This window comes from Pteropus vampyrus, unplaced genomic scaffold (assembly GCF_000151845.1).
Source record: "Pteropus vampyrus isolate Shadow unplaced genomic scaffold, Pvam_2.0 Scaffold1143, whole genome shotgun sequence".
Classification (NCBI taxonomy): Eukaryota; Metazoa; Chordata; class Mammalia; order Chiroptera; family Pteropodidae; genus Pteropus; species Pteropus vampyrus.
Window position 1 is genome coordinate 47,039 of NW_011889924.1, and position 9,064 is coordinate 56,102.

Genomic DNA, 9,064 nt, shown 5'->3' on the forward strand with positions numbered 1-9,064 from the left:
CCCAGCAGCAAAGTGTCTCTGGCTGGCAGGGGGGAGGATTTCCTCAGGTCCAAAGGCGCAAAGAGGATTTCTGGGCAAGGCACTCCTTTGAGACACAGCCCCAGAGAGGGATAGGAGAGCCTAACTCCCTAGGGACTGCCTTCTCATCGCTCCACTTCCTGGTCCTTGGCCTAAAAGGTCACAGAGAACTTCCACCATCATTTGGACTAAAAGTATATGTCCCTACTATCCTTCCCTCACTTTAGCAGAGAGGAGTAGACATGGGAAAGCTCATATTTTTGATTGCTCCTGGAATATAGGACCATTCTTAAGTGTTCATGACCTTGTAAAAGAATTTCAGTTCTGAATGTACTACGCCTTACACACCCAGACCTACCTGCCTACCACTAATAGTGAAAGTTGGAAAATATGAAAGGATGTGAAATATGAAAGGTTTTTCTTTTCCAAAATCATATTTTTTACCCATGACCCCTCCCCACAGAAGCTGAGGAATCCCCGTAACAGAAAAATGGCAGAAAAAAGCATTCAGAGTGTAGCTCGGATTTCGGAAACACGTTCTGACAGCTCATTGCATAAAACTTAGCTTTGAAAGCTGATGTCTTCATTTACAAGAGCCAGGCTTTGTTGAAAGAAATAAGTATTATACAGAGCCCTAGATAGCCAAAGCTCACAGCCTAGAGATATGCATTTGCAGCCATAAATAAGCAGGACCCAGGAGAGGATCATGCTGATTTCTCTCCCCAAGGTGGAACTAGGGCCCTCTGGAGCGGGCACTGGGCTGGGCATAGTGTCAGCATGTGCTGGCGGGCCGGCTGTGCACTGCAAACCCGAGGGTGTATCACATGTGAATGGGTTCACTTGAATTGCACAGTGCATCGCTTGTGTAACTCTATGAAAGTGACCTTGGAGAGAGGCTTGGAAAGGAAGGAGAGAGTATCAAAACAGGAAATGTGAAAGGTTGTGAATCCCGAGCAGAATGGCAACTGGCCTAAGATTCTACTTGGACCTTTGCGAAGGAGACGTCCACTCAGTGCCCCACCACAACAGGAGGAGTTCAGGGGAGGTGAGGAATGACAGCCGGGCATTTAGAGAAGAGAGATCCCAAGGTAGTGCCCTTGAGTTCCCCAAGGGTTTTTAATAGCAGGAGTAATTTCCCGCTGCAGGCCCTGGGATGAGACTCCATAGAAATGCCGAGAGGACTGATAACAAGACAAGGCCTGGGATCTGGAAATGATGGCCCGGAGTGAGCAACTATTCTGACTGAGGGCCATGGCAGCAGCTGCCAGCACCAACTGTAGATGCCGGTATGCGCCGAAGGCCAAGAAGGATCTGTGATAGCCATCCTCCAAACATGGAGGGAAGAAATGGCGGGCACCCAAAGACTGAGGGGGAGGAGAGGGCAAAGAGGACAGATCCACCTTCTTGGCTATAATCTACTGTAGCTAGATCATTTCTTGAAGAAGAGGAAGAGGGGGAAGAGGAGTGAGAAGCAGAGGAGGAGAGGGAAGAGGAGTAAGTAAGAATTGGGCAGGGTGAGGAGGGGAGGAAAAGGGGGAGAAAAGCAAGGGGAGAAGTAGAGGAGGAAGAATAGGAGGAGAGTTGAGGGAAAGGGGCATGGGGAGGAGGAGAAATAAGGAAAAGAGAGAAAGTAAGAAGGGGGTACAGGGGAAGACGTATGGGAGGAGAGAGCAGTCCTCATGAGGACATTGGATTTTGAATTTACACAATTTCAATGCCAAAACATAAGTGATTATTTACACAAATGTTTAAGTTTTAAACTAGAACAGATTGAGTCCCCTCAATGGGCAAGGTTCAATCATTTCTTCCCTCAGCTGAAATAAAGATTCATGAGTACGTTGAACTAAGTTAACGATATATAAGATTAACTTGTGAATAAGTGAGTTAATGCTTGGAATTAGAAATCTGCTAGAAAATTACAACATGCACAAAATTTCTAAGCGGTGTCACACGCTTGTATGTCCAATGGGAAGTTTCTCTTATTCTATAGCTGAACTTCATGAAATAGTTGAAGGCTATGACACGAATCAGAACTCAGCATGCAAAAAAAATAAAAAAGAAAAAAAGAAAAATTAAGAAAAGCTGAGTTAAGTAAAAAATATGTATTTGTAATTGCAAGATGTTTAGGAATCTCTGGTACCGATAAGCACCAACTGACTCCACCCAATGACACAGCCTGCAGGTGGACAGTGCCCTCAGGCTGCTTCAGCTGCAGAGATTTCACACTACTCCGGATCTTAGGAACAATTCCGAGCTCACCTGTCTTATGCAGAAACGGGGGAGAAGGAAGGGAACACACAGCAGGAAGGGGAAGGAACTGTTCTCACAGGGAGGGGCAGCTCTGTTTTTCACACCTTTTCACAAAAGCCCCCAGTCCCCCAGTTATTCCATAACTGCTTGTTTCTTCCTCTGCTCATGGGTCCGTGATCCCGTCCTGTCCCACTAGCTCTGGGTCTCGCCGCATCCGTGATCCTCCTTCTTGCAAAAGCTCATTCACTCAGACACAGTCTTTTCTCAGGTGGGAAATCACAGAGCCAAGGCTCCTCACAACACTTGAGCTGACAGGACTTGTTGACTTACAAAAAAGAGTTTAGGGTTGAAGCCAATTCAGGGACCGAGCTATCCTTACCAAGAGGGCCAAGAATAGCAGAGAATAGGGAGGAGGAGGAGTTCTGTTCTGGGTCCCGAGTCTTCCTTGGGCTGAATCCTCACTCTAACCATTGTCCTGGGGGTAGATGTGAGCGGAAAGAGAAAGGATGAGGGTCAAAAGATCGGGTTCCCCTCCAGTGTAAGCCAAGGAGATGTATCAGCATAAAAACACATCAAACCCAAATGATTAAAACGTAGCTTTTATTTTAAAAGCTCAAAGAAGGGTGGAGTTTTATTCTGCATTTTTTTTTCGCAATTTCCAAAAAAATGGGGAGGCATAAGCAGGTAAGTCACTTGGCTCTTTGCAAAGGCCAACTCCACTGTGCTGTAGCTTAAGTCAGCATCCACAGCCACTTTGACAGATCCACATCATTTCTCTGCATGCCCAGTACCTACTGAGGAAATAGCTCAACACGTTTCTAGAGGCTACTTTAGGTTTTATGTGTTTATCCACATTCTTGACTATAATCATCTGTAGCTAATTTCTTGAAGAAGAAAAAGAGGGGAAGAGGAGTGAGAAGGAAAAGAGGAGAGGGAAGAGGGGGAAGTAAGAATTGGTTAGGGAGAGGTGGGGAGGGAAAGGAGGAGAAAAGCAAGGGGGCCATTCACACATGGTGGTCAGATGATCCTTATAAAGCCATAGGACCTGAGTTACCAGTTTCAGGGGCATTATCTGGATTTGTGTGAATGGGCCTTTTTCCTACAGAAAGGATGGAAGAAAATTTAACTAGGTTTCCAAAAACAAAAACAACAACAACAAAAAAAAAAAAACAACGGGAATCTGCAAGAGATGTCCCATATCATTTCCCACTAAAAGATTAAGAATATTTCAGGTGATGTCCCATATCAGAATGACCCAAATTCAATCCTGCCCAACCAATTAGTGAACCAGATCATGGCTGGAAAAGGATTGGTGATCTGAGAATGGGTTTCCATTTTGAAAATTTGCTCTAAGGATTAAAAAAATACCTGGTTACTCTCAAGAAGATAGCAAGTAAAAAACATTTCAGAAGCACCCACACTGAAATTTATTTTGCCATTCTTCCATTAGAACACAAAGTTAGAGAAGAGCGTCAGTTATAGGATATGTAGATATTTTCAACATAAATTACTCAGTAATAAAGGAATTGGACATACTGCATTCTTCCATTAGCTCCAAGAACAAATTGACAATGAGGACTATTTAAAAGAAATTCTCAACTCTTAAAAGGGAGGTAGCAGCAACATTTCTCACTATACCCCCAGTTTTGCCATTGAGTAACATTGTTTCTCTTCCATGCTATATATTCAAGTGGAAAAACCTGTCAGGAGCATTTGACAGGGACAGGAAGTAGCTTTTGCTAAAAGGTGAAAAGTAGAGCATGTCTTCCTTAGCTAATCATAAGCTCCGTCCATTCTGAAGTGTTAACATAGCTGACAATTAGATGAGACGGGCCTCATACAACATGACCATAGTATGTTAAAACATCTGCAACATGCAGAATTCCTTAGTGAGTAGCCATTGTTTCTGCTCACTGTCTTAAAGCTGACCTATCCCATCTGTGACTGTTCTCCTAGGGCTAAGGTGGGTGCAAGTCGACAAAATCTGGAATGTCCGGAGTAACCCCAGGCGCCTTTGAATGCATAGTAGAGGATGCCCGGGAGGTAAAATCCAGAGGGGGCTGGGCAGGAAGCCACCCATCCCCCCACCCCCCTCCAACATTGCCGGCCAGCGCAGCCAGAGGGAGCCTGTGATAATGACAAAGGCTCCAAAGAAAAACAGCAGTGCAGCAAGGTCGATGGCCTTATGTGAGACCTTAGGAGGGATTTTTTTTTTTAACCTGAAGGTCAGTGTAGCTACGGGTGTGTGCTGAAGGGCCTTGGGCATTGCACTTTAACTATCTGGGATTCCAGTAGACAGGTCGGTTCCAGACGGCATGCTAACAGGCTGCCCCAGCTGCAGTCACAGCGCGTGGCAGACGTTTCAGCCCGAGCTTGCCCATGGCCAGCAGCTGAAGAGCCCCAGGTCCTCTGGTAGGCCTCACCTAACAGCCCTCACAGGCTCTCACAGCCCCCAACCCGCCCAAGCAGCGTGACACCGGAATATCTTATGCATGTTATTTGACGGTTCAACTACTCTTCCATGAGTGCTTATGCCAGGCACTGTTTGCACAGTACACATTATCTTCCTAACACCTCTGCATTTCCCCTGCAAGGAAGGGGTTATCATGCCCATACTGCAGTCAGAAACCTGAGTTTAGAAAAATTGAGTTCCTTGCCCAGAGCCAGAATCCACACCCAGACCAATGGAGCTCCATAACCCTTTTTCTATTCACTGTTAGACCACACCTTCCCCCTGGGAGAGAAGAACATTCTTTTACTAGTCTTGAACCACAGATGCCACTTTTTCTGCTGACCTATGAAGTTCACATTGGGCCATGCTGTCCACTCCTACAGGTCACATACAAATTTCTGATGCCTCGATGGGCAGGAGGCCCTTTGTGTGACTCGCCAGGAATCGAGGTTTTCAAGAGTTCCAGCTGGATCGATTTATCCACTGTTCAATCAGCACACGTGTTCCATATTTCATAGGGGACTCGATCTCTTTTTAGGATTTTTTGTTTCAATGCTGAGTTCACTGAATAATGTTGTATTAATACAATAAAACCCATGCCCAGTATATTTCCTCAAAACGGATGGACCCCGGAGGGTATTTACAGCACAAGTAGCAGATATGTGAAATTCCCAGGTTGAACCCGAAAGATATTTGCTGGGCTCTCACCAGAACTAGCAAGCATGGTAAGGACCCTGAAGACAGCTGGCTCAGAGCCAGCCTCTGGTATCTGGGAAGAATAAATATATGGAGCAATGATGAGAGCATATGATGAAAATTACACACAGGGAAGTGTGGGATCCTGGAGCAGTTGACTTTGTCTTAACAGGCCAGGCAGGTGGTCTTAGCAGAGTCAAAAGCACCTAAGATAATCTCAGATGATCAGGAAGAAAGCCGAACTTTCCAGGCAAGGCAGGGTATGTCGAAAGAGCAGAGGTACTTTTTGAAATCGGGCCAATTAAGACCCAGGGGACGTTATTTATTCTTTACCACAGGAAAATTAACATGCCATAAATATCACCAAATTAATGTCATTTTTTTTGATATTTAGTATATTCAAAAAGCTCTGTGACCAACATCACTACATATTCCATAATCTTTGCATCATGCCCCCCAAAGAAGACAGATACCCATCATCCATCATTGCCATTATCTGCAACACCACAAGCCCTGGCAACCACTAATCTCAGTTCTGGCTCTATCAATTTGCCTATTTCGTACATTTCCTATACATGGAATTATGAAACGTGTAATACGTGTGACTGGCTTCTGTCACATAGCACAATGTTTTCACGATTCATCCGTGTCATAGAAGGCATCGCTACCTCATTCTTTCATATGGCTCAACACTCCCCCGTTGCATGGCTATACCACTTTGTTTATCTAATAATAGGTAGAGGTTTGTGTTGTTTTCTCTGTGGGCAATTGTGAATAAAGGTGCCATGAATATCTGTGTGCAGCGGCTTGTGTGGACAGACATTTTGCGTTGTGGCAGTGAAATTGCTGAGTCATGCGGTAACTTTACAGTTTAGAGACATTTAAAAATTTTTAATAACTTAAAAATTCTGTTCTGTTATTTCTCTCAAGCTTGAGGTCTCTGATGTTTCATAAAGCGTCACTTCAAAAGAGTCAAAACCCAAATTTCAGAGCAACAATGGGCCAGTCAAATCCGCAGAAACGCTTATTAAAATGTTCTTACTGGAGCCCAAGTGAACGTCAGCACCTCGGTGTTTCAGGGTGTGGTGCAGAAATCGGATTTTTAAGAAGTTTTCTGGTGAAATCCAACCCCCATCGAGAGTACAGAATTTTTTCCCGGGTCACAGTACATTCACAAGAGCTGGCGCCCCAACTGGACCTCCTGGCCTTGGGATGAGGTTGCACCTAGAGCAGGACCCTACGCGCCGCTCCCCCGGCGTCACCGGGAAGAAGATGCCACTGAGACCTAGGCTGTCTGGCTCTTCCCGACGGCCTGCAGGAGGACCCGGCGGGAGGGCTCGGCTGGCGGGCCACTCTCACGCAGTGAGTCCCGGGCATCGGAAGGCACGGACGCGGAGGACACCGGGGTCAGGGCTCGCTTGATTGCTCGGGCTCCCACGGTTCGCCCCCAGCACCGAACTGGTGGCAGCCAGTGATGGGGGGACCTGCCCCGAGTTCTTCCACGGGCGCGGGAAGGAAAAGAGCAGTGGGCACTGGGCCGCAAACTCCGCGGGCGCAGGAATGGAGGAAGCGATGGGCACCCGGCCCCTGTCCCTTCCACGGGCGCAGGTATGGCAGGAGCAGAGAGCACATGGCCGGGGTAACTCCACAGCCGGGGAATGGCAGGAGCGATGGGAATTGGGACCACGTCCTAAGAAAGAGGGGGAAATGGAACCGGCACCCTGCCCCTTCTTCGGGCGCGGGAATGGAAAGAGCGAGGGGCTCCAGGCCCCATTCCCCGCACGGGTGCAGGAATGAAAGGAGCGTCCCTGACCCGCGCAACCAGAAGCCACTGCAAATGGTGAGCTCCAGCCCTGACGCGCTCGGCTCCAGCAGGAGTAGGAGTAACAGGTGAGGCGCCCCTGTCCCTCCTTTGGGCGTGGGAGTGAGAAGAACGACGGGTGGCAGGCCACTGTCCCGCCCGGGTTCCCGCCGGGTTCCCCACGACCCGACCGGCCTCCCCAGCGTCCTCGGAGCCCGGCAGCGCCCCGCTGGGAAGCGGGACAGGTACACCGGGGAGCGCGCTGCTTCCGCGCCCTCGCCCATGCAGCTGATTTAAAACCAGCGGCAGACCTTTCGGGATTTGTCCCCTTTGCTTTTCCCCTAGTGTCCGCCATTCACAGAGCCCCTTGCCTCTTCGCACGCCTCTTTATCCACAGACCCTGTGAGCACCCGATCCTTCAGCAGTATTTGGGGAGAAGCCATCGGCCCTGAGGGGAAGTGAAGTTTTCATCCGGAAGGGCCGATGGAGAGAAACCCGGGGGGTCCGTTTCCTGGAAGCCGTGGGGAAAGTTTGGGTCACTCGGGAGGGCTCCCCAGCAGTGAGGCTGCAGCACAGGAAAGGTTGGTCCCTAGCCCAAACTGCCACGGTTCCTGGCTGCCCTCTAGCGACCGTTAGGTGCCTAGAAGGGGAAAAAGAGGCTTCTTGGGAAGGAGTCCTGGCGAGCAAAGCAATCAACTTCCGAGAGCGCTGCCTCTGTGCCAGGCGCATTTCCATGGTGTTATTTGGATCCACTGCAGGCAATTTCATGAACGCGACGCTGCAGAGAGAGACCCGTGTGTCATTTAGGAAACTAGCCCGGGGATGGGATGGGACGTTTTTGGATGACTGGGCAGGAAGACGGTCATGAGTATTTTATTCCTTGATCACATGCAGGAAATAGGACGGGTATGTGAGCCGTGTGGGCAAATGCAGAGAGAGAGAGAGAGAGCACCCATAGTGCATGGGCAGTACTGGTCCCCACACCTGCGGAGACATGTATGTGACCGCTTCTGTGACCTCAGAGGTTGCACTAAGGCCCTTTGGATGTTTTTACACATGAGCATTGCAGGAGTGTATGGATTCTCACCTCATCGCCATTTCCCACTGGCACTTGCGGTGGGACCAGGAACCTGTTATTCGGTCCTCCTAAGCCTCAAGCCTCAGTCCCCTCATCCGTATTCAGGGCATTATACTAGCACCCACCTCCTACCGTTGGGTGAGGGCCAAATGAACTAGTGCACGTAGGGGGCTTGGATCAGCACCTGGCACACAGCGTGCTGAACGGGATAATGATCCTTCGCTATGAATGCAGACCAGATTCCTGATGGCCTGCCCTGGGCAGGCTCTTCTTCTCCTGAGAAAACGAGTTGGAATGCCATGAGGGTCACGGTAATGTTGGCTGAACTACACATACCCCGAGTGGAGAAGAATGAGGATTGATGAGTCGCTGCCTTTGCAAGGCATGCCTCTCACTAAGATGCCCGTGACTGAAGGCAACTAATGGTTACTCATGGCTAGATGGACTTTCAGGGTTACCAGTATTTCAGTGTCACTCCCCTGTTTCTCCTGTGGCCCACCTATATTCAGAAACACAAGAAAACTGTTATTAGACTGCGAGTGTGGATACAGGCCACCGCATCCTTGGTGGGTTCGCGCGAAAGCAGGTGTCCCTCACCTCGGTCGGTGGAATTCTGGAGCAGAGATGCCCAATACAGCTCTCCTCTCTGCAATCATAGCCATCGAGCACTTGCAATGTGGCTAAGAGTTGAATTTTTTATTTAATCCGTTTCAACTTAAAATCCCACGGGATTCTAGTGGCTACCATGTGGGACAGCAGGGTGTGTGTG